Consider the following 26,038-nt stretch of genomic DNA (forward strand, 5'->3'; position numbering starts at 1 on the left):
CTTATGGCCATTCCCAACTCCCACTTCTTGTGCTTCCTCCCACCATACAGGCATCCACTCTCCCAGCCTCCCTTGCAGCTAGGGGCAGCCAGTGAGTCCTTTACAACCAATGAGAGACAGAGACGTCTGCTGGGGTTAGGGGTGTCTATGGGCACATATTCCCTTTAGAAAGGAAAGGCACAGGAAGAGAAAGCCTTCCCCCCTGCCTCTTCTCCCTACTTGGGATACTGTGCATAAGGATGTGATCACAGGGCTGGGGTGGCCATCCCATGACCATGCAACATCAGGATGAAACACATGTACACAGAGGGCTGTGAAACAGAAGGAGAGAAAGCACCCAGTTCTCGGAGATGTCACTGAACCTCTGTACCCACTGTGGAGCCAACCACACTTTGCAGTGAGAGAATCACTCGTCTCTACCGCTCAGCCAAGATTCACCAGGCATCTTGTTTCTTGCAGCCCCACGTGTCCTCACTGACATATCACCTCACAGAGCGGGGTTTCAACGCCATCATGCGTGTAAAGTGCTTGGTATGAGTGCTTGTTGGCGCTCAGTCGATGTTGGTTAAAGATCATTACCATTGTCACAATAAGCTGCTCGAGGCCATACCACAGCTTCCACATCCCATGGCAGAGAGAGCAGGTGCCAGCTGCAGACACCTGGTACATTTCAGCACCCGTCCTGCTGCCTCCGACGGAGGGAACTACAGTCACCAGGGCTGCTGCCCTACGCTGAGGCAGCTACAACCCCTCCTTCAGTGGCATGAGACAGCCAAGGAGAAGAGAGGCAAAGGGGGTCCAAAAGCTCAGCAGCCTCCCTCGGGAGGCTCAGGCTTTCCAAGGCTGAAAAACAAGGTTAAAAGAATCTGTACGCACTGACACCATTTTTGCCATACCCTCAGACCACCTGTAATATGACTTACTTTGCATTTTTCTTTAACTGCACTCACTTTTATTTTGGCTTGCATACCATCGTTAGCCTCACCCAAAGCAGAAACAGCCACGGGATACTGGGTTTGACGAGCTATTGAAATTCTTTTCCTGTTACACATGAAAATAAAAGTACAACTATTAAAATGTGTAAGGTGTTTATTGATACCACCACCTCAAATTACCTAGTGGAATGATCTGACTTTGGGAAACCTGTCCCTATGGCAATAGGACATCATTGCTAGTCAGCAGCTCCTACCCCGCTCCCCTTTCCTTTGCACATTCTTTCACTTACATTCTAGAAACACAAAAGCTCCAATGCTAGCTCTAAACAACCCCTCTGGAGGCTGAGATCTCTCCCAAACTCCCTCATTCGGGCTCTGTCCCCCTGGAATAGATCCATGGTTCATACTTTTCACTTACATTGTCTTCCAGGATGGGTTTTTAATAATAACAATAATAATAATAGCCAATGTGTGCACTAAAGACTTTCCCTGCGCTACGTACTGCTTTAAGGACTTTATATAGAAAAACGCAGGATCCTCATATGGCCCCACGTAAAGCAGTATCACCCTCATTTCACAGATGAGGAAACTGAGGCTCAGAAGGGATTAAGTCACTTGCTCAAGGTCCCACAGTGTGGATGTGACACAGCCAGGGTTGAATCCAGGTGACTAACCCAGGGGCCCACCCTCCTAACCTCCTCACTACCCTGCTGCCCCCAGAACAGCCAGCGCTGACCAAGCTCTGTGCCGACTGAACGCTGACATTGAGGAATTTGCCTAAAGTCATGCAGCTAGAAGCTGGAATCCAGGCTGGCCAATCCCCACGCTCACCCTCGCCCTGCATAACTGCCCACGCAGCCAGCACATAAGGGAACCGGAGTGGAACTCGGGCCTGAGGCCCTGGTGCACCTCCACTCCCCGGTTTCCTCACGTCCCCTTTTAGCTCAAGTTATTCAGCCCCAAGAGGCCAACTCTCCTCTCAAAGGAGGAAAAGAGTCCCTGACACAACCAGACAGAGCCTCATGTCACTGCCTCTTGTGCCTAAAGGGAAGCTGGCTGACCAAAGTGGAGTTTTCTAAAACCGGCACATTCATAACATTATTCTGTGCAAGGTTTTCTCCTCCCCTGGTTGCTAGGCCTCAGGCCCATTCTTGATTGATAATTAAATCATGATAGCTAATGCTTGTGGGGCTACGAGCACCAGGCCCTGTGCTAACTGCCTCACAGGTTCTGGCTCACCGAATGCTCACAGCATCATTATGAAGTAGGGACTAGCATAATCCTTGTTTTAGGATGAACGAATGTGGCTCCATAGAGGCTGAAGCTGCAACTAAGACGTGGCACAGCCAAATACATAAGGAAATAAAGAAATATTTTAAAAATAGGGCTTCCCTGGTGGCGCAGTGGTTGAGAGTCCGCCTGCCGATGCAGGGGACGTGGGTTTGTGCCCCGGTCCGGGAGGATCCCACGTGCCGCGGAGCGGCTGGGCCCGTGAGCCATGGCCGCTGAGCCTGCGAGTCCGGAGCCTGTGCTCCGCAACAGGAGAGGCCACAGCAGTGAGAGGCCCGCGTACCACAAAAAAATAATTTAAAAAATAATAATAATAAAATAAAAATAAATAAAAACAAAGAGCCTAGTGCCTACAGTGTGACTCCAAAGCCATTAGCTGAAAGCCCGTGCAGCCTCACACCCAAATTCCAAACGTCCCAAATCTCCACCCTGTTTCCAGCAAGCCCCCTAAGAGAAATCGGTCTCTAATTCCAAGAAATCACGGTGGACTGTCATCTCTGCTACAGGGCATCACAGTGTCAGGGAGCCCTGGTCAATTCCGAGGGCAGGATACAGCTCGGCAGCTGCACACCGCCTGGTAACTGCTGCTCTGCACTGTTCCCCCTTCTCAGTAATGAGCCCACTGAACTCAGGTGCAGGTGGGGCCCAGGAGCCAGGCTAGGGCTTTCCAGGATGAAGATGACTGGCCAGTGACAATGCTTTCTCCCCAGCCCTGCCCTTAAGTTTTCTCCATGGCCTTTGTTGTTGTTGTCTTCTAGATTGAGGGTTTTATTTTTTTACATTTTTTTAAATTGTAGTAAAATATATATAATGTATAATTTGCAATGTAATGACTTTTAAACATACAATTCAGTGGCATTAACCACATTCACAATGTTGTACAACCATCAGTGTCTAATTAATTTTTGTTAATTATTTTAGTACTATTCAGTTTGTTATTTCTACAGAGTAATTTTTGGTAAGTTTTCTATCTCTAGGAGTGGATCTGTTTCCTGTGAATTCTGAGCTTGATTGGCATAAAGTTATTCACAATATATGTTTAATCTCTGCAGCATCTATACTTGTGTTCTTTTTTGCTTTTTAATTTTCTTTAAGCCTTCTCTCTTTTTTAATGAATAATCTTGCCTGACTTTTTCCTATTAATTTTCTTTTTTTTTTTAATTTTTATTTTATATTGGAGTATAGTTGATTAACAATGTTGTGCTAGTTTCAGGTGTACTCCACGGTTTTTGTTCTGGGGACGTGGGGAGCTGTTTCTTCCCTGAAGGTCTGGAATTGGGACTGCTCCTTGCTACACTGGCAGGGCCTTTCTCACATCCCCAGAGAGATCAAGCAGTGAGCAATCTCAGTCCTGTCCAACCTCCCGATATGTCCACAGGGTGCTTAAGAGCAAGGACTCTGAAACCAGATGGCCTGGGTTCAAATCCCAACTTTGCCACTTACCAGCTGTGGGACCTCAGACAAGTTATCTCTCCTCTCTGTGTCTTAGTTCCTCATCTGGAAAAAGGGGATAATAATGGTACCAATGTCATGGGTTGTTGTGGGGATTTAAAAACACTTAGAGGGCTTCCCTGGTGGCGCAGTGGTTGGGAGTCCGCCTGCCGATGCAGGGGACACGGGTTCGTGCCCCGGTCCGGGAAGATCCCACGTGCCGCGGAGCGGCTGGGCCCATGAGCCATGGCCGCTGAGCCTGCGCATCCGGAGCCTGTGCTCCGCAGCGGGAGAGGCCACGACAGTGAGAGGCCCGCGTAATGCAAAAAAAAAAAAAAACACTTAAGAGTAGGGCCTGGTGCTAAGAGCTACATAAGTGTTTGCTACTGTAGTTAAGAGTGGGCCAGTTAAGCACATTCACACCCACTGCGAGGGCAGAGATTTCCACCCGGCCTCTAAGACGCTGTGATTACCCACCAGCTACATATTTTTTAAAAAAGCAGATTCTCTCAAAGGAGCCCACTGGCCTGCTGGTGGCAAAGGGCACAGTAGCCTAGAGTTGGGGTAGGGTTCTTGGCTCCTGCTGACCAGCTGTGAGACAGCAGTAATTATGGTCCACTTATAATTATTTGGCTTGCTTGGAGGTTTGTGTGTTTATTCTTCGTACGAATTCCGACCCCACCCAGAACTAAAGCAGCCATGACCTCCGCTGCGGGGCCTGGACACCTGTGTGCCCACCTGGCCCAGAGATTCCCAGGCATGGCTAAGCTTGGGGGCTTTAGGCCACTGGTTCGCTTCTGAGGGCAATTTCGCCACCCCTACCCCAGGGACAGTTGCATTTCTGAATATCATGGCTGGCGGTGGGGGGCTGCTACTGGCGTCTCATGGGTAGTGGCCAGGGATGCTGCTAACTGTTCCACGATGCACAGGACAGCCCCACAACAAAGAATGATCTGCCCTCAACGGTCGACAGTGTCGAAGCTGAGCAACCCTGGGTCTAGGCTCTCAAACTGTAAAGAAGGTTGAATCACCAAGGGAGTCGGTAAAAATGCAGACTGGGATTCCGTGTGGGGGTCTGAGATTCTGCAGTCTGTGACGCCAACTTCTAGACCCTTGAACCTCAAAGTTGTGGTCCAGGGAGCAGCGGCATCGATAACACCTGGGAGCGCCTTAGAAATGCAGACACTCGCCCCTCCCCAGACCTGCTGAATCAGAATCTGCATTTTAACAAGATTCCCAGGTACATTCAGTGATTGGAAATCCTGGTGGCACCTTAGGGAGCACTGAAAAAATTCTCCCTGCTTGAGCCTCAGGCCCTTCACATGGTGGGGGGCGGGGGAAGGCCTGGGGAAGTTTTTTTTTTGGGGGGGGTGGGTTAGGTTTTAATAGTCCAGCTCCACCCTCCCAATTCAATAACAATGCAGTCTCAGGGTTGAGCAGCACAGAAGCACTGCCCTGGAGGAAGCAGTCTTTGCTCCCTGGCAGGTAGGAGCAGTCACCATGTAGAGGCTCCACACCACCCCTGACCCCTGGTGACAAACACCCTATCAACTCTCAGCTTCCTGGCATTGAATAACCTGTCCCCCAGAAGCAGCGGCGCTTTTGGCACCCAGAGCCTGGCTGTCTGCCAGACGCCAAGCTCCTGGGCAAGAACTAGGCCTATGTGGAGAAACAGGAGTAAATCCAAGCGTCTTAACTGTTCACAAGAAACTAGAAGGAAGAGGAACTTATCTCACTGTGATTTCAAATCGGAAGGTAATGATAATGATAGCCAGCACTTCCTGTGTGCACGTTTCTAAGCATAGGAGCTATTTTCCCTATTCTACAGATGAGAAAGCTAAGGCAAGGCACAGGTGAGCTCCTTGCCCAAAGGTCACACAGCTGGTAGGTGGTGAGGCCAGAGCGGAATCCCAGAGTCTAGGCTCCTCCCTGCTGCTCTGGTCTCTCCCACCAAGACCTGGGGCTTTAATACCTTCCTCACCGTCAGTACAAAGAATCCCCCACATCCCCAAGAAGCAGGCTCGGTGTGGCCAGGTTGCTTCCTGGCACTTCTCCAGGGCAGCTAGCTTTCAGCTGTCCTCCTTTGCGGAAGAAGAAAGTGGGCTTCCGGCACACAGCGCTGAGACTTTGCTGTGCACAACAGCACGGCTAGGCCACCTTTGAGACAAAAAAAAATGCAAACCGCATTCTTGTCTGGGAAGTCGGAGAACTCAGCCGTGGGGCAAAGGGTCTCTTCCTCATGGCCTGAAATCCCTGGGTTAGGGCTTTGAGAACGTCGGTGAGAGTGAGGCAGGGGCCAGGCCTCTGGTCCCCGCATGCCTCCTTCTAGGTGCTGAAGTCAGCCCTCCACAGCCCTTCTCTTTAAACACTCCCAGGGATGGAAGAAAGCACAGGCTTCAGAGAGGAAACTCAGGGCCTACAAATCCCTCCCACACATTCTCACCCTTGTTCACCTAACTGAAGCCAGGACAGCCTCCTTTCTTTTCCTACAACTTGCCAAGCTCATTCCCACCTCAGGGCCTTTGCACTTGCTGTTCTCTCTGCCAGGCATCTTCTTTCTTCACCTCTTTGCATGGCTGGCACCTTTTTATCCTTCAAGTCTCAGATCAAATGACATCTTCCTGACCCCACTAGCCAAGGTAGCCCTCCTACCACCGCTCACATCTCAGTATCCTGCTTCAGTTTAGTTTAGCGCTACCAATCACCTCTGATATACACTGTTTATTTCTAGTCTGTCTCCCCCACCGGACCTTGCACTCCAGGAGGGCAGGGACTGGGCCTGTCTTGTCCACTGTGTACTTGGGGCTTACAACCTTACAACAGTGCTTGGCGTGGAGTAGAAGGTATATATATATATATATATATATATATTTGTTGAATGAATACATGAATCTTTATTTCTATTCAGGTTAATGAAATAAATAACTATTATCTTCTTCCGGGTTCACCAAGACTACGACACTCTGGTTTGCTACAGAGTGGCCTGCATAGGAGATATTTGTGGAACAGCAGACCAGCCATGTTCCACAGCAATTTAAAGCATGATAGTAACAATTACAATTATAATAACAGTACTGCGGCTAACATTTAATGTGTACTTACTACGTGTCAGAAACTGTGCAAGGTGCTTTACTAGTTCAAAGTTCATTAATAGGCTTGAGATGTAGTATCTTGTTTTTCTCGTTGTTTTGCAGAGACGGACACCGAAGCTTGGAAAGGCTATGTCACTTGCCCAAGGTCACACTTTAGCAAGGACTGAATACAGTGCAGAGCCCTTACCCACTGCCCTGCCCCATGCTGCACAGGGTGTATGGCAGTGCTCCCTAAGATTGGAACGACAGGGCATCTGGGAAAGTGACTCACTGTTCTCAGGAGATTCAGCCAGGCTGTGTCTTTCTCCCAACTTCTCCCACAAAGAACACAACTCCAAAAATTCCAACTCTAATCATACCTGTACTAAGCAAACATATTGATCAGGGCTGGATTTACAATTCCACATCAGTGCCAAGCAGCCATTTTTGGCTGAAATCACTTGTTCTCAGGCTCATGAGTTGAACTTCATTTCCCCTGGAATTGAGCTTGTCTCTCTACAACCTGAAGCTAAGACTCAACTATTCTTCACAGTCAAAACTACCACATAACACCTAACAGCAGTAGATAACTCTCACACATGTGCCTGTTTTCCAGACACTTTAAAATTCCAATTTATTTAAACCTCACAACTACAGATTTGAACACCAGCCCATGGCTCCAAACTCTATTGACAATCACTACCCTCCACTGCCTGTCTAACTCTGATTTGACATCTGCCCAGAAAATATTGCAAGTAAGTTCTGTTTAGCTGTTCGTTGTACCACTAGAGTCATTTATTTACTCATTCATTGACATGTTTTTAAAACCGATTACATGGTCAGGATTGGGCTAAGGGAAGTAGATGCAACACCCCCACCCTCCAAATGTTTGGCTTAGGGGGACAAATGAGAGAAAAGTCAATTTCATAACATCATACTTAATAGTGAGAAACTCAAAGCTTTGCCACTAAGATCAGGAACAAGACAAGGATGTCCCTTCTCACCACTGCTTTTCAACATTGTATTGGCAGTCCTAGCTAATGTAATAAGACAAGAAAAGGAAATTTTAAAAATACAGATTAGGAAGGAAGAAGCAAAACTGCCTTTGTTTGCAGATGACATGATCATATGTCAAAAATCCTAAAGAATTGAGGGGGGAAAAAACGACCTCCTGGAAGTGATTATAGCAAGGTTGCAGGATATAAAGTTAATATAAAAAAAGTCAATCGCTTTCCTATATACCAGCAACTGACAAGTGGAATCTGAAATTAAAAAGACAATTATCGGGACTTCCCTGGTGGTGCAGTGGTCCTCCTGCCAATGCAGGGGACACTGGTTCGATACCCGGTCCGGGAAGATCCCACATGCCGCGGAGCAACTAAGCCCGTGTGCCACAATTACCGAGATTGTACTCTAGGGCTCATAAGCCACAACTACTGAGCCTGCGTGCCACAACTACTGAAGCCCACATGCCTAGAGCCCGTGCTCCCCAACAAGAGAAGCCACTGCCACGAGAAGCCAATGCACCAAAATGAAGAGTAGCCTCCGCTCACCACAACTAGAGAAAGCCTGCATGCAGCAACGAAGACCCAAAGCACCAAAAGAACAAACAAACAAAAAAGCACAATTATCATTTACATTAGCACCACCCAAAATGAAATACTTAGGTAAAGATATAATAAAATACATATAAGAGTGCTATATGAGGGCTTCCCTGGTGGCACAGTGGTTAAGAATCCGCCTGCCAATGCAGGGGACACAGGTTCGAGCCCTGGTCCAGGAAGATCCCACATGCTGCGGAGCAACTAAGCCTGTGCGCCACAACTACTGAGCCTGCGCTCTAGAGCCCGTGAGCCACAACTACTAAGACCGTGTGCCACAACTACTGAAGTCCACGTGCCTAGAGCCCATGCTCTGCAACAAGAGAAGCCACTGCAACGAGAAGCCCACACACCGCAACCAAGATTAGCCCCTGCTTGGTAGAGAAACCCCACGTGAAGCAACGAAGACCCAATGCAGCCAAAAATAAATAAATAAATGTATTTAAAAAAAAAAAAGAACGCTATATGAGGAAAACTACAAAATTCTGATGAAAGATATCAAAGAACTAAATAAAGAGAGAGATATTCCATGTTCATAAACAGTAAGCTTCAATATGGTCAAGATATCAGTCCTTCCTAGCTTGATTTATAGATTCTACATAATCTCAGCAAATTATTTTATGGATATTGACAAACTGATTCAAAAGTTTATATGGAGGGCTTCCCTGGTGGCACAGTGGTTGAGAGTCCGCCTGCCGATGCAGGGGACACGGGTTCGTGCCCCGGTTCGGGAAGATCCCACGTGCCGCGGAGCGGCTGGGCCCATGAGTCATGGCCGCTGAGCCTGCGCATCCGGAGCCTGTGCTCCACAACAGGGGAGGCCACAACAGTGAGAGGCCCGCATACCGCAAAAAAAAAAAAAAAAAAAGTTTATATGGAGAGGCAAAAGACCCAGGAGAGCCAACACAATACTGAAGGAGAAGAACAAAGTGTGAAGACTGACACTAACTGACTTCAAGACTCCCTACAAAGCTACAATAGTCAAAACAGTGTGGTATTGGCTGAAGAATAGATAAATAGATGAACAGAACAGAATGGAAAGCCCAGAAATAGATGCACATAAATACAGTCAACTGATCTTTGATAAAGGACCAAAGGCAATACAATGAGCAAAGATAATCTTTTCAACAAATGGTGTTAGAATAGTTGGACATCCACATGCAAAAAAAAAAAAATCTAGACACAGAGCTTACAACTTTCACAAAAGTAAACTCAAAATGGGTCACAGACCTAAATGTAAAATGAAAAACTATGAAACTCTTAGAAGATAAAATAGGAGAGGGGCTTCCCTGGAGGCACAGTGGTTAAGAATCTACCTGCCAATGCAGGGGACACGGGTTTGAACCCTGGCCCAGGAAGATCCCACATGCTGCGGAGCAATTAAGCCCATGCACCACAACTACTGAGCCCATGTGCCACAACTACTGAAGCCCGCGCGCCTAGAGCCCATGCTCTGCAACAAGAGAAGCCACCGCAATGAGAAGCCCACACACTGCAACGAAGAGTAGCCCCTACTCGCTGCAACTAGAGAAAGCCCTCATGAAGCAACAAAGACCCAGCGCAGCCAAAATTTAATTAATTAATTTTTAAAATTAAAAGTTTATTTTAAAAAAAATCAATCTAACAAAATAAGCCATCATTGAAAAGGCTTACGTTATTGTGAGATAACAAATATAATTTTAAAACATTGAGCATTATGTAAAATAAGGGTTTTTAAATAAAGACTTGAGGATCATTTTGCAATATATACAAATATCAAATCACTACATTGTACATCTGAAACTAATGTAATGTTATATCAACTATACCTCAATTAAAAAACCCCAAACTTAATCTTAAAAATAAGATAGGAATGAACTTATTTATAAAACAGAAATAGACTCACAGACATAGAAAACAAATGTATGGTTACCTAAGGGGGAAACGGGAGGCAGAGATAAATTAGGAGTTTGGGATTAACATATACATACTAGTATACATAAAACAGATAACAAACAAGGACCCACTGTATAGCACAGAAAACTATACTCAATATCTTGTAATAATCTATAAGGGAAAAGAATCTGAAATAACTGAATCACTTTGCTGTATACCTGAAACTAACACAATATCATAAATCAACTATACTTTAATAAAGGAAAAAACAAACAAACTTTATTTTTTACACATCTGTAATGGGCCTAACACAAGACCCACCTCATGGGGCTACTGAGAAGATTAAATGAGTTAAGCACCTGCAATGCCTGGCATATGGTGAGCACCCAGTAAATGTTACCTATTATTTTATCTCCAGCACTTCGGACAGCACCAGACACACAGTAGGCACTCCGTGGCCCCAGGGGGCTTAGTCATCTGCAAAGAGAGGTCCAGCCCAAGGGAGGAGCCGATCTGGGAGGCCTCTGGGAGTCAATGGGATTGTTCACTAGGAATCAGACAAGCAGGTAAACAGACCTGCCCCAAGAAACCAGTTTTTGTTTTTGTTTTTAATTGGAGTATAGTTGATTTACAATGTTGTGTTAGTTTCTGCTGTACAGCAAAGTGAATCAGTTATACATATATCAGTCTTTTTTAGATTCTTTCAAATTCAGAGTATTTAGGGTTCCCTGTGCTATATAGTAGGTCCTTCTTAGTTATCTATTTTATATACAGTAGCCTGTATACGTCAATACCAATCTCCCAATTTGTCCCTCCCCCGCTTTCCCCCCTTGGCAACCATAAATTTAAGAAACCGGTTCTGCAGCCTTTCTCTGGCTGCTCTGGGCCCAGTTCCCAGAGCCTACCCCTCGACTTTGGTCTAGGAGGTATAATTATTTCCCTGAGTAGATAGATACAACTCAAGAGGCTTTAAAACTGTGTCCCTCACAAGCTTCCTTCCAGCACTTTAGATTGGGGGCCAGCTGTTTTGCCACATTCCACGGGTCACTTTCTGCAAACTGACGACAACACAGACACGTGTAAAATGCTGGGATGCCTCATGATGGCTAGATTGGTAAATGAGTTTATATGCTTGCAACTATTTACTGAGCATGTCTGTGATTATGTTATTTGTATTCTACTGGGAGAGACAATTAGGAAACTATTTCCCAGCCCTCCTTGCAGTTAAGAGTGGTCACGTGACTTTATATGGCCAATAACATAAAGGGAAGTCTGGTGGAATTATCATTCCTGACTAAACAGACATTCCTTTTCTCCAGGTATCTGCAGATGTTCTTTGGAAAAGATGTTACTGCAAATGAAGGGAACTGCTCTCCTGAAATGGTGGTGGTACTGCCATCATTGCCATCAAGTTCCCCTGAGTATACAGTGTACAGACCTCCGGATGGAAAGCAGAGGGTGTACAGTAATGTGATAATAATAGCTGGCATCCCCTGATGTCACTACTTGCTGTGCACTATTTTAAGTGCAATACAAATGTTACCTCATTTCATCCTTAGCACAGGACCAAAAAGCAGGTATTACCATCTTCATTTACAGATGACCAAAATCAAGTACAAAGCGTTTAAGTAACCTGCCCAACATAGACAGTAAATGTAGAGGGGCTACTAGAACCCAGGTGACCAGGCTTCCTAATCAAAAGTCTTCACTGTGAGCTACACTAACGAAGTTTGAGCCTGAGGCAGCCCTGTAAAAATAATCGAAGCTATCACTACCACATACTGAGCGCTTACTACTATGTGGCAACCTTAGAACCAAGCCCAGTGTGTGTTACCCTCCAAACACACCAGGACCATGTCCACTGAAAAGCTGAGAGGCGATTGGACTTGACCTCTGTCACATGACTGATTGTTAAGGACCATGGAGGTCGGAGGTACAGGACTGTAAACCCCTGGACACCAGATCACGCCTCCTGGAAACAGCTGGCAGGAGACATTTTCTTTCATTATTAACCACACTCAGTAACCTGTTCTCAAGGACATTCTTGGCCTCTCCTTGGCCATGTGTGATAAAGGCCACGTGTACTTGGCCCCAGAGAAAAGCAGGGCATCAAAGGAAACAGAGCAGAACCCCACACCCAGGTGCTCCTAGAATCAAGGCCACAGTCCCTCCCTTGACCATCAGGCCCTTGCAGCTAGAGTAGGCCCCTCCCCTCTTGCTGTAGTCTCACAGGCCTCCTCTCTGCTCTGGAGGAAGCCACACTCCCCAGGACCTCGACACACACTGTTCTCCTGGCCTAGAATGCTCTTCCTCATGCCCCCCTTGCCCTGGTACACATCTTTCCCTCTCCCTTAATTAACTCCTACCCATCCTTCAGTGTTTAGCCACTGGGCTGGATAACGAGAGATCGCAGGTTGTGCCGGTAAGTTAAAAAAAAAAAAAAAGCAAAGTGCAGGACAGGGTGTGGAGTAGGGTGCATTTTGTATAAGAAAGGAGGGGAAGATAAAAATAGACATTCGTATTTGCATAAGGAAACCTTAAAAGGATATGCAAGAGACTAATACAAATGATTACTTAAGGGGTGGAGAACAAGGTGGGCAGGGAAAGGGGTAGGAGAGCTGCTCAGTGTGTACATCTACACATGCGCACTCACACACAGAGGCATCCACACAGAATTGACTTTTGAAGCATACAGACGTATGACCTACTTTTTTAAAAGTGTCACAAATAAAAACCAGGCAGAAGTGATGGGCAGAGAGTCAGAGGTGGTCTGTGACCGCAGACCTGAATACATCCATCTGTGGGACTGCTTGATAATGTCTGACTCCCCCAGTGGCCTGCGGACTCCTGAGGTCAAGCCTGGACATGCTCGGGCTGCCAGTCAGGGGCCTCCCACGCAGCTGGTGCCCGAGAAATGCTCAGAGTGAGCAGGAGTGGACACACCATCCAACCCACCTCTAGCCACACACCTGGGCTTAGCCCACTCACTGCTTGCCTGTTTCCGTGAAATAAATTAATGGGTGAGGGGGATGGGAACACAGTTACTGCACAAGAAAAGAGCTCGAAGACACACTGCCTCGTGCAGGGATCAGAAACCTTTTCCTGTAAATGGCCAGAGAGTAAATATTTTAAGTTTGGGGGGACCACATGGTTCTGTTTCAAGTACGCAACTCTGCCCTGCAGTGTGAAAGCAGCCCTGGCAATATAAGCGTGGCTGTGTTCCAGCACGACTTCACTCATGGGCACTGAAACCCCAAGTTCATCTAATTTTACATGTCACAAAATATTCTTTTGATTTTTTTTTTTTAACCATTAAAAAATGTAAAAAACCATTCTTAGCTCCTGGGCCGTACAAAAACAGGCAGTGGAGGGCGGTGTGGCGGGGTGGGAATAGATTGGGAGTTTGGGACTGACATGTACACACTGCTGTATTCGAAATAGATAACCAACAACACCTATTGTATAGCACAGGGAACTCTGCTCAATATTCTGTAAGAACCTAAATGGGAAAAGAATTTGGAAAAGGATATATGTATATGCATAACTGAATCACTTTGCTATACCTGAAACTAACACAACACTGCTAATCAACTATGCTCCAATATAAAATAAAAAAATAAAAACAATACAAAACAAAACAGGAGGTGGGCCGAATGGCCGATAGGCTGCAGACTGCTGCCCTTGGTGTAAACAGCTACCTTGTTTATGTTTGTTGTATATACACAGAGAATTTCTGGAAGGAGTTAGGTCACAATGGCTAATTTTATGGAGGCTTCAGAGATGGGAAGGAAGCTCACTTTTTTATTCTTAAATAATGTACCACATACAAGTTAACGAAATATTGCTTTAAAGTTAGTACTGGGACTTGCTGGTGATCCAGTGGTGAAGAATCTGCCTTCCAATGCAGAGGACGGGGGTTCAATCCCTGGTCGGGGAACTAAGATCCCACATGCCGCAGGGCAACTAAGCCCACACGCCACAACTACTGAGCCCACGCGCCACAGCTAGAGAGAAGCCTGCGTGCTGCAATGAAGAGCCCGCCTGCCGCAACGAAAGATCCTGCGTGCCACAACTAAGACCTGATGCGGCCAAAAATAAATAAATAAAATAAAATAAAGTTAGTACTTAAACGAGAAAGGAGGCTGTGTACGGGGTTAAGAGCCCACGCTCTGGAATAAGAATCCCAAACTTTTCCTCACTTGCTGTGAACCCAACAGGCAAGTTATTTTCCCTCTCTGAGCCTCAGCACACGGGGATAATATTAGCATTGGCTTCATGGGCTGTTGGGAGATTCCATGGGTTAAGCCTTCTGCACAGTGTCAGGCACCTGGAAAGTGCCGGCTATTATTATCTTTCTCATTAAGAGTCATTCACGGGGAAAAGCCCTTCTCCGAAGGGAAGCCTGAAACACGACTGCGGCTATGAAATTCCCCTCAAGAGCCTCCCAGTCCCACAGCGAGTCATCCAACTGTCCACATAATGGATGCCTTGTGACGTGAGGAAGCTCATTTGTATTAGCAACCACATTCCACAAAGATGCATCCTGGAGCCACGTCTGCACATCCTGTTCAGCAGAGAAAGCAGACAGCTTCCCAACCCAGGGTCTGTCCCTGACTATCACACTGGGTGGACTGCAGGGCTGTGCACCCATGAGATCACTCAGTGCCCATTTATTAAACGCCTACAGTGTGCCAGGATATGCAGGTAGACACCCCTCTGCACCCTGCCCTGGAGGGGCTGCAGGTGCAAACATGGGCTTCTTTTAAAACAACTGATGAGAACAGAGGGAGGGTAGACTCAATGGTTGTGTGCTCCTGCAAACCTCTTGCATTTCTCTGTGTTTATTCATTCAACAAATATATACTGACCTCCTAAGAGCCAGGCATTGTTCTAAGCTCTTGGTCTTAACCAGGACCCTCATCTTTCAGCTGTTTCCCTCTGAACTTTGAGACCTGTCAGGAAAAGATCTTGCACATCATTGTTCCTTCTCTGTTCTCTGTACTTAGCACGGGCCATGGTACAAAGCATGCAAATAACAACATTTATTGGGTCAAATTACTGAGCATGGAGGACACCTGGGGTCTGGGCCTACCTGTTATCTGTGCCCAACTTCAGGTGACAGCAGCCCACTTTTCCTAGGACAACAGCTCCTCCCCATTTCCTCCTAGCTTGGGGAGGAGAGGGCTGTCAATCATGGGACCCTGCCCACCCACACAATACAAGCTTAGGCCAATCAGCTGCTTTTTTTTTTTTTAAAGCTGAGGGGAGAATCAAGAGACTTCTTCCCAACAGGATGGAAATTTTATTTTATTTTTTAAATTTATTTTTGGTTGTGTTGGGTCTTTGTTGCTGCGTGTGGGCTTTCTCTAGTTGCAGCGAGCGAGGCTACTCTTCGATGTGGTGCACGGGCTTCTCATTGCGGTGGCTTCTCTTGTTGTGGAGCACACGCTCTAGGCGCATGGGCTTCAGTAGTTGTGGCATGAGGACTCTAGAACGCAGGCTCAGTAGTTGTGGCATACGGGCTTAGCTGCTCCGCGGCATGTGGGATCTTCCCAGACCAGGGATCAAACCCGTGTCCCCTGCATTGGCAGGCGGATTCTTAACCACTGCACCACCAGGGAAGCCCGACCCTTCTATTCTTATCCCCATCTTACAGCTGACAAACTGAGGCACAGAAAGGTTGGGGAACTTATGAATTAGTAGTGAGGTTGGGATTCATGCCCAGGAGGCCAGCTCCAGAGTCAGAGCTTTTCACTGCTACTCTCCACTGGCTCCTCTACCCCTGGGCTGGCCCTGAACACCCACCTCGAGGTGCCCCAGGGCTGCTTGACCCCGGTTTCTCTTTTACTGCAGGTGGCCCAAGCTGGTTTCTGTTGCTTGCAACCCAAGAACCCTGATTGATAAACCAGGAATTGGTTTCACACTTTCTGCCAGATGGGCAGAAAATGCTTCCAAGTGCTACAGGGCAGGGGCAGCTTATAAACATTTTAGGAGGTGAGGTTGGTGGTCAGGGCATTTGGGGGCAGCCTGCCGCTGCAAGAGCAGCCTCTTTCCACAGCGGGGAGAAAGGGGGGGAAGGGAGGGGGAGAACCCAACAGGAAACAGAGAGCAAGGGGAGAATCAAGGAGAAACATTAGGGGAGAACTCTCCCCAAGGGACTGCTGCTGGCATTCGGGGTGGAACAACTTTGTTACTAGACCAATCCTCTGCATTGTAGCATCCTTGGTCCCCAGGTCCTAAACTCCTGTGGCGTCGCTGCCACTTCACTGTGAGACCAAAACCACCCCACACACTGCTGAATGCCTCCTGGGAATGGTTTCCAATGGCTGCAGCCCTGAGCCCCACACCAAGTCCCCAGTCTGGTAGCCCCTGTCCAGCTCTTTCCGAACTTGGATTCTGGCCTTAGGCTGGGTTCTCTGATTTTCTATTAGCTGTTAAGTCCCACAACACACAAGTTTTCATTACTTGTTAACAAGGAGAGAGCCCCTGCTACATGCCAGGAGCTGTTCTAAACGTCCTACATCTAGCAACTCATTTAACCCTCACAGCCACCAATGAAGTGGGCACCATGACCAAGGTCACTGCCATCTTACAGATGAGGAAACCGGGCCTGGATAGGCTGCAGGACTTGCTCGTAGGTGGCGGGGCCTCGCTTGGAGGCAGTCTCCTCAGAGTCCAGTGGGACCAGGATTATGACCAGTGTCCAGGGCTTTCCAGTTCGCCCAGCAGGTGGTCTGCTTCTCCTCTGCCTGGATGCTGCCCACTCACCACCGATCAGCCTTAGGCCTCGGCACAGACAGACGTGCGCCTCCTCAGGAAGCCCTCCTACCGCCCTCCCCCGACCCAGGACCTGCGTTCCACAGGTTCATATGCCCTCCGAGCTCCCTGTATTTTTCCTTAATGGCATTTGTCACAGTGGCAATCAGTGCTGGTGAAGTAATCTGTTGAGTGCCTGAGTCTTTCGCCTCCCCTCTAGACTGTCAATTCCATGAAGGCAGGGACTTGCTTAATGATGTACCTGTGTCTGGTGGCCCAGATCTGGCCCCTGGAAATACTAGCTGAGTAACAAATCAACCACTTTTTAAAAATTCACATTTAAAACTAGGACAGCAAAACACTGGCCCTTAAAACTGAAACCAGGGTGAAGGGCCGGCCTAGAACCGAGGGAGACAGAGATCAACAGAGTCGCTTGAGCATTTGAGTGGTGAGCTGAGGAAGTGGGGATGCACCACTGGGCGCTGGAACAGAGGGAAGGGAGTCTGTGGTGGCGCCACCATGGAAACTCAAAAGTCAGAATAAAAATAAATACTGGGGGAAACAAAAGCATGCAAGTAAACATGCTCCTCCGTCCAGAATTTCAAGCTTTCTACTCCTGCATTTCGCCTGCTGTCCTCACGACAATAGGGTTAATTAAGAGCACAGGCCAGAACCACACCTTCTATGTTCAAATCCCATCTCTGCCATGAATAAATAACTATGTGATCTTGCGCGGGCCAATTAACCCCCGTGCATCAGGAAAATGGGGATCTAGCAGGATCCAGCTCATAAGGTTGTTGTAAAGTTAGTTCACCCATGAACACTGCTAGGCACACAGTAAGCGCTCAGTAAAGACTACCTGTTACCATTATCACGATCAGCATCACTGCTCTTTACCCCTACGACCGAGATAATGGGAGGTCACCTTGCCAATGGGCCGCACGTGTCCTGTGATCTCCTACCTTTGATGCCTAAGCTGTCCACTCTCTGTTGCTGACCTTGGATTCAGAGCCAACAAATTAGTCCCTCTTCTGCACTGGGTGATCTAAGATGAGTTCTGACACCTAAAATCAAGCGTTCCAATATAACATCAACTTCCAGCCATTTCAGAAGCCAACTGCACATCTTATGGCACAGTCAAGTGGTACCAAGGGGTTGCATCTAATGTTTATTTACCTCACACATACTTAATGATGCAAGTGACCCCTCCTCCCCTTCAAAGGACAAATCATTAAGGTGGAACAGATGTCCAGCCTTCCACTTCATGAGCATTTGCTCTGGTGTGAATGTGAGATGGGAGTCAAGCATATGCTATTCCCTCAGGCAGGCTCAGCTCTTCCTTATGGAGCAGCTCACCACTCTGAGCAGCATCCCGGTGTTTCAAGATGCACACTTTTCATACAACACGGCCTCTAAAGGCAAACCAACTCCTTTGGCAGGTGCTCATCAGAAAGAAGAATGCATGCTCTGAACTGGGGCAAGCAATTGGCTGTAGGGAGTGTAGTATAATATTTTTTGTTGTCCCTCAATACACGTTCTCCTTTTTTTTCTTTAATAACTGAACTCCTACATTTTAGCCAGACACGGCTGATGTGAATGAAGACTGCATTTCCCTGCCTCCCTTGCAGCTAGGTGTGGTCATGTGACTAAGTTCAGCCCAACAGGACAGAGTGGAAGAGGTATATTCGACTTCTGGATCAACCCTTGGAAGTGCGATAGAATTCAGGAGCTCCATTAATTTAGAGGGGTGAAATTACCTCTTTCTTTTCACTAGCTTCTAACTGAAATTCAGCATTTCCTTCCATTATTAACATAGGCAAACCACAGTAGTTTTCACACCTGTGAATTTGTCACCAACAATAGAAATCACAGGGTTTTCTTTTAAATCACACTAGAGTACTTACAACCATCTCAAAATAGTATCGATGCCCTTTAGTACTTTGAAATCATGTAGTTATTAGGCCTGTCACTGGGTTTTGCCATACTGCAACACAAATTTGTTATCTTCCTATTTCGAAAATTATATTTCAACACAACTGGTTTACTTTGTAATCCCACGTATTTTATGAATCTGAAAACATGACGGTGAGAAGTCGATGTCACAGAGTCCATGGCACACAAATGTTAAGAATCTCTGCTCTGTTCTTCAAAAAGTTAAACATAGTTACTACATGACCCAGCAATTCCACTCTTAGGTATATATCCAAGAAAACTGAAAAATATGCTCATGCAAAAACTTGCACACAAACATTCACAGCAGCATTACTTATTCATAAAAGCCAAAAAGTGAAAACAACCCAAATGTCCATCAACCGATGAATGGATAAACAGAACATGGTGTAGCTGTACAATGGAACACTATTCAGGCATAGAAAGGAATGAAGTATTGATACATGCTACGACAGGGATGAAACTTGAAAACATTATGCTAAGTTAGAGAAGCCACAGAAGGCCATATATTTCATCATTAAGTTTACATGAAATGTTCAGAAAAGGTAAATCCACAGACACACAAAGTAGATTAGTGGTTGCCAGGGGCTGAGAGGAGGGGGAAATGGGGAGTACATGGGGTCAGAGTTTCTTTTTTGGGGGTGATGAAAATGTTGTGCAACCAGATTAGATAACTGCACAACCTTGTGAATACACTAAAAACCACTGAACTGTACATTTTAAAAGGGTAACTTTTACGGTACGTGAATTCTCTCTCAAAACAGAAGTAACTCCTGCTTTAAGAAGAAGGGGAGGCACCGTCTTCTCTTACATCTTCCCTTCTCATGGGCTGCAAGGTACACGTGGTGATGGTGGAGAGTCATTCTGGACCATGGAGATGAGGGCAAAATCCCAGGAATGGGGAGCAAGAAGATGGCAAGAGCCTGGGTCCCCAAGACTATGGAGCTGCCTTGTTGGCCCTGGGCTGCTCACTGTCAAACGTTTCAGGAGAGAGAAATCAATTGCTCTCTCGTTGATGCCACTGCTATTCTGGGTCTGTTACAGCAGCCAAACCTACATTCAACTAATACCCGACACCTTTTTTTTTTTTTTAATTGAAGTAGAGTTGATTTACCATGTTGTACCAATCTCTGCTGTACAGCAAAGTGACTCAGTGATACACATACATACATTCTTTTTTAAATTTTCTTTTCCATTATGGTTTATCACAGGATATTGAATACAGTTCCCTGTGCTATACATTAGGACCTTGTTGTTTATCCATTCTAAATGTAATAGTTTGCATCTACCAACCCCAAACTCCCAGTCCATCCCTCTCCCCCTTCCCCCCTTGGCAACCACAAGTCTGTTCTCTATGTCTGTGAGTCTGTTTCTGTTTTGTAGACAGGTTCATTTGCGCCATATTTTAGATCCTACACATAAGTGGTATCATATGGTATTTGTCATTCTCTTTCTGACTTATTTCACTTAGTATGATAATCTCTAGTTGCATCCATGTTGCTGCAAATGGCATTACTTTGTTCTTTTTCGTGGCTGAGTAGAATTCCATTGTATATATGTACCACATCTTCTTTATCCATTCATCTGTGAGGGACAGTTAGATTGTTTCCATGTTTTGGCTATTGTGAACAGTGCTGCTGTGAACATAGGGGTGCATGTATCTTTTTGAATTATAGTTTTGTCCAATAATACCCGATATCTTAAGAGAAAGCCCAAGGTGATCTGACTCTACAGCACTTTTGCTTTTACTCGATGACTAATTCTCTTAGCCAAAACTAACTCTTCCATGAGATGCACACCCCCAACCTCAAGTGTCCCCACCCCTGCCTCCTGCAGAAAAGGAGGGTTCAGCAACCTTGGCTGTCATGCCAGTTTGGTGACCTCTCCACTCTGCACTGAGAGGCTGACTGTGGCTTTAGGAGAGAACAGACCCATCTGGAAAAAGGCTTCTGACTGCAGGAGCCCTGATGGCCTGCAGAGATTCAGGATGGTGTCAGTGCCAGCAGCATGGGATAGCTCCTTGAAGGTATTTGAATAACCAAGTGTTAAGACGCCTGACCTTAGCTTCCCACTCCCTGACCTCCTCAGATACAAGATGACTAACAGGCTAATTAAAAATGTGTGTTAATCATCCTTCTCTAGTTAACGGTGGTGAAGCTTTTATTGTTAGGAGATATATCACCTCAACTGGCCCTAAGACCCCAAAAGGAAGGTCACTTTGGGCATCATTAATACCAAGAAGCCTATAAAAAACACGGCTGAAGCAGGCATTTCATTTAATCTACTAGTAAAACTTTCACTTTGAAATTTCACTGCCAGGCTTTTAAAAACTTCCGGTCAGTCATTTTTTCCTGTTCCTGTCAGTTCATTGTTATTGAACTCAGTTCAATAACAGGTTAATCCTAATTTTAAATGAGTAAACCTTTCCACTTCAACCATATTCATTTAATAAAGATTTGTTTTGAAGCATCTAGTATGTACTGGGGATGCAATGGGTGGAAATAAAAATGGGCCTGGGCTTGACCTGCTGGGACTTACAGCCCAGTGGAGAAGACAGACATTAAACATGTGAAGGCAAACATAACATATAATTAAATATTATGATAACTGCTCTGAAGGTTTGCCAGGTGAGGATAACAGGGGACCTGGTTTAGGTTCAGGATGGTCTAAGGAGGGCCTCTTAGAAGCCTTGCCATTTAAGCTGCAGTCTAAGGGATGAAAAAGAAGGCTAGGAGAAAAGCCATCAGGAAAAGCATTTCAAGGACAAGGAAGAGCACATACAAAGGCTCTGAGGTCAGAAAAGCTTGACTTGTTTGAGAAACTAAATGAAAGACTGGCTGGTATGCCATGAGGCCAGCAGGGGCTGCATCGTGGGGCACCTTGTAGGCCACGATGAGGAATTTTTTTTTTTTTTTGCCGCACCACGTGGCATGCAGGATCCTAGTTCCCCGACCAGGGACTGAACTCGTGCCCCTGCAGTGGAAGCGCTGAGTCTTAACCATTGGACTGCCAGGTAAGTCCTGGCCACAGTAAGGATTTCTCAAAGTTATTTTAAGTACAGGAGTAAATTAGTAGGTAACTGTTCTTTGTTCCCCACTGGAAGCCACTGTCTCTTTTCCCACAAAGCACCTTATTTGCACTTGGAGCCCAGATGGCCCCCACTTTCAGGCCAGAAGATGTCAGTGGGGCTCTAGCCCTGACCCAGGACTAAGCCCATCAAGGTGTCCCAACTTCCCCTGGTCATGGTGATGGTAATACTTGCTCACATGACCTACGCTGGCTCATAGTGAACTTCAGAACTTTTGTAGAAATTCCCACATACCAAAAAAAAAAAAAAAAAGGCTCAAGAAAGCTCTTTTACCGCTGGACTTGAGCCTCATAATTTGAGGCTAGAGTTGTTGTAATCATAACTATCAGAGAACAACCAATTTAAGACTGGAACTGTGATAAATATATATTTGGTCTTTGTCCCCAGTTGCTGACACAGAGCTTCTAAAACCCTTGGAATTTCCTGAATGACAGGGGTGATAGGAACACAACTTGTGCTATGTGTAACTATACGTGAGTTGACACTAATAAAGTGACTCTTGACTGAGAGAGGCCCCTGGAGAGCTTCAGGACGGGGGTCGGTCATTAGAAAGACCAAGGCACGATCAAAGGGTTGGAACTGTCGGCCTCACCCCTTGACCTACAGGAAGGGAGAGGGGCTGGAGGTTGAGATAATCACCAAAGGCCAATGATTTAATCAACCGCACCTACATGCTAAGCTCTCCATAAAACCCTAAACAACGGGTCTGGAGAGCTTCCAGGCTGGTTAACAGGTGGAGGCGCTGGGAGTGTGGTGCCAAGAAATCATGGAAGCTCCGTGCCCCTCCTCCCATGTGCTGGCCTGTGCATCCCTTCCACCATTTGGCTCTTCCTGTGTTGTATTCTTTATAATAAATGGGTAAATATAAGCACAGTGTTTTCCTGACTTCTGTGAGCTGTTCTAGCAAATTATCAAACCTGAGGAAAGGGTCACTGGAAGCCCCAATTTATAGCAGGTTGGTCAGCAGGACAGGTGGCAACCTGGGACTTGCACCTGGCATCTGAAGTGAGGGCAGCGATGTGGAACTGAGCCCTTCACCTGTGGGGTCTGCACCAACCCCGGGGAAGCTATTTTCAGAACTCGATTGAATCGTTGGACACCCAGTTAGTGTCCAGAGAGTTGGAGAATTGGTTGGTATGAGGGAAACACCCACACATTTGGTGTCAGAACTGTTATGAGTAAAAACAGCTCAGAGGAACCAACTGAGAGATCAAGGAGAAAAACTCAGGATTGGTAATAGCATGATTTGAGCTCTGGATCAAGTTGCACCTAAAGCAGATTGCCCTTGGACTTCAATTATGTCATGCCAATCATTTCTAAATTTCCCTAAGCCAGTTTGGATTGGGTTTTCTGTCACTTGCGACCCTGATTTCCTACTAGAAATGGGAAACCACTGAAGGGTTCACATATGGGGTATAACATGACTTTATTTCTGTATTTGGAGAGTGAATCAAGGAAGCAAGAAGAGAAGCAGTGAGCCAATTAGGAGGCTACTTTAATAGTCTCACTGAGAGATGAGGTCACCAGAGCCCATTAATAAGACTAACATTTACTGAGCACTTACTATGTAATAGGAAGTAAGTGCTTTAATTTATAACCTAACAACCCTAGTGCATGAGTAGTATTATTAATGTTGCTTTTTTCTGGTATGGGTTGAACTGTGTCCCTCCAAAATTCATGTGCTGAAGTCCTAATCTACAGTATCTCAGAATGTGACCTTATTTGGAGATAGAGTTGTTGTAGATACAACTGGTTAAGTTAGAATAAAGTTATCCTGGAATAGGGTGGGCCCCTAATCCAGTATGACTGGTGTCCTTAGAAGAAGGAGAAATTTGGACACACACATACATTCAGGGAGAACATCATGAGAAGATGAAGACAGATCGAAGTGATGCACCAGAAGCCAGGGAACACCAAATACTGCCAGCAAAGCACCAGGAGCTAGGAGGAGGCATGGCACAGATTCTTCCTCATGCTCCTCAGAAACAATTAACCCTGCCAACACCTCAGTCTTGGACTTCTGGCCTCTAGAACTGTGAGATGATACATTTTAGTTGTTTAAGCCACCCAGTTCATGGTACTTGGTTATGGCAGCTTGAGCAAACTAATACTGTACAGAGGAATCTGAGGCCCAGAGGGGTATGGTCACCTGCACCAAATTCCCCAGCCAGCGGTGGAGGTGCGAGGGCTTCTACCTTGGGGGGCCATGTTTCCAACCACTGCACTGCTCCTCCGGCCCGTGGGAACTGCTCCATCCCCCACCCTGGGGTCTAGAAAAGCCCCGGGCCCTCTGGTTCTCCATCTGCACGACTGACATCTGCCTCCCTGCCCCCGCAAAGCCTGGATGAATGAGAAGAATGAAAGAACAGCTGCAGAGGTGCAGGCCTCTAGAAACAGCACAGAAGCGGGGCAATCCTGGACAGTATTCTGCACAGAAGTAAACACTAGAGAGGAGGGTGGAGGCGGATCAAAATCACCTCCCCACTGCAGATGGCTGGCACGGCACGATCCAGCCTCTTCCGCGGCAGACCGGAGAACGGAGCCGGCCCCAGATGGGGGACGCGGAGGGAGGTGAGCCTCTTGCAGGAGCTGTCCAGAAGACACAGGAATGCTCCTGGATCCCAGATCAGGAGTCCACGACCCACCACCCCAAGCTGGTCGAATGACATTCCTCCAGCGCCTACCAACCAAGGCCCGGTCACTCTCCACACATGGAGGAAAAGGAGCTCTGTCCAAACCTGTCCTCGCCATTGTGAGCAAGTCTCTGCAAAACACCCTTGCTGAGCCTAAGCAGGTGGCACATGTGACTGGCAGAGGCCCATGGCCACCGCGGCAAGCTGGGAAAAGCAGAGGCTGCCAGCTCCCCGCAATGCTGATTCCTTCTCCTGAGGAGCATTTCTTCAAACAGATCAGTGTTTCTGGACAAGGCTGAAGTGGGCAGTTTTTAAACTCCAAGTGGAATTGAAAACCAATTAGCACTTATTTCGGGAAAAACAGTGAGCTGTGGATCAAACAGCAGGGGAGTGGGGTGGGGGGCCGACGACTCTGTGTCTGGACCAAATGGTAACAACAGAGGAGGTGGGGAGCTAGCCCAGCACACACCCGAGCCATGCAAAATCAGGTGTTAAATCACAGCTTGCTGCTTCTAATGTGCACATTTCCCCAAAGCGCCCACCACGCACAAAGATCAGAAATGCGGCAGGTGCTTTTGAGGTGGGCAGGAGGTGGCAATGTCCAGACATACTGAGGCACAGTCAAAGGCTGGGACCCTAAGATGAACCTTGGATTGACAGGGCCTATTACAAAAGGACTGAAATGGCATTTGATGTCACCCAACACATTTGATGACACCGACATCAGAGAACATTCCAACTACAATTAAGGATTTGGAAATGAAGGAACTGGGGGCTGGGTAGGAGACAGTCTGCTGTTGTTTGCCTCAACTTTTCGTGGCAAAAAGTTATGAGGGAAATATGAATCTAACTGTTTAAAACAGAAGCCATTAGAAATATAAGAAGTGACAGAATCATGATCACTGTGGGAAATACACACATGCTTCGGGAGAGCGACAATAGATACATCGACCAAAAATAAGGCTAGAGAGAATCTGAATAACACAAATCAGCAACATGTTTTTTTTTTTTTCTATTGGATTATAGTTGATTAACAATGTTGTGTTATTTTCAGGTGTACAGCAAAGTGATTCAGTTATACATACACATGTATCTATTCTTTTTCAAATTCTTTTCCCATTTAGGTTACTGCAGAATATTGAGCAGAGTTCCCTGTGCTACACAGTAGGTCATTGTTGGTAGCAACTTGGTTTCAAAGGCTGATATAAAACTCTTTACCAGAAAGCAGATGAGATTCATTCTTTATAAAATACCCACTGAATATTCATAAAAACTGATCCTATGTTAAGAAAATTCTCAAATTTCCCCCAAGGAGAATTTTTCCTATCACAATACACTGACCCTAATGCATTTAAACTAGAAATGAACACAATTTTGGAAAAGGATAAAGAGAAATCGAACTTAATGG

General features: G+C 46.4%; 1 protein-coding gene across 15 annotated transcripts in view; it reads right to left on the reverse strand.

Annotated features, from left to right (window-relative positions):
- The window catches only part of SIPA1L3 (signal induced proliferation associated 1 like 3), a 237,685-nt gene that overhangs the window by 167,329 nt on the left and 44,318 nt on the right, over positions 1-26,038 (reverse strand). The window contains exon 1 of one of the 15 annotated variants that reach the window (XM_060132596.1): positions 5,638-5,703. The exons of 13 other annotated variants lie outside the window; for them this stretch is intronic. The gene's annotated coding sequence lies outside the window, so the exon portion shown is untranslated. Of the gene's footprint in view, positions 1-5,637; positions 5,704-26,038 lie in introns of those variants that run through there. One more of the 15 variants, XM_060132595.1, reaches the window with a different exon arrangement.

Source organism: Lagenorhynchus albirostris, chromosome 19, assembly GCF_949774975.1.
Source record: "Lagenorhynchus albirostris chromosome 19, mLagAlb1.1, whole genome shotgun sequence".
Classification (NCBI taxonomy): domain Eukaryota; kingdom Metazoa; phylum Chordata; class Mammalia; order Artiodactyla; family Delphinidae; genus Lagenorhynchus; species Lagenorhynchus albirostris.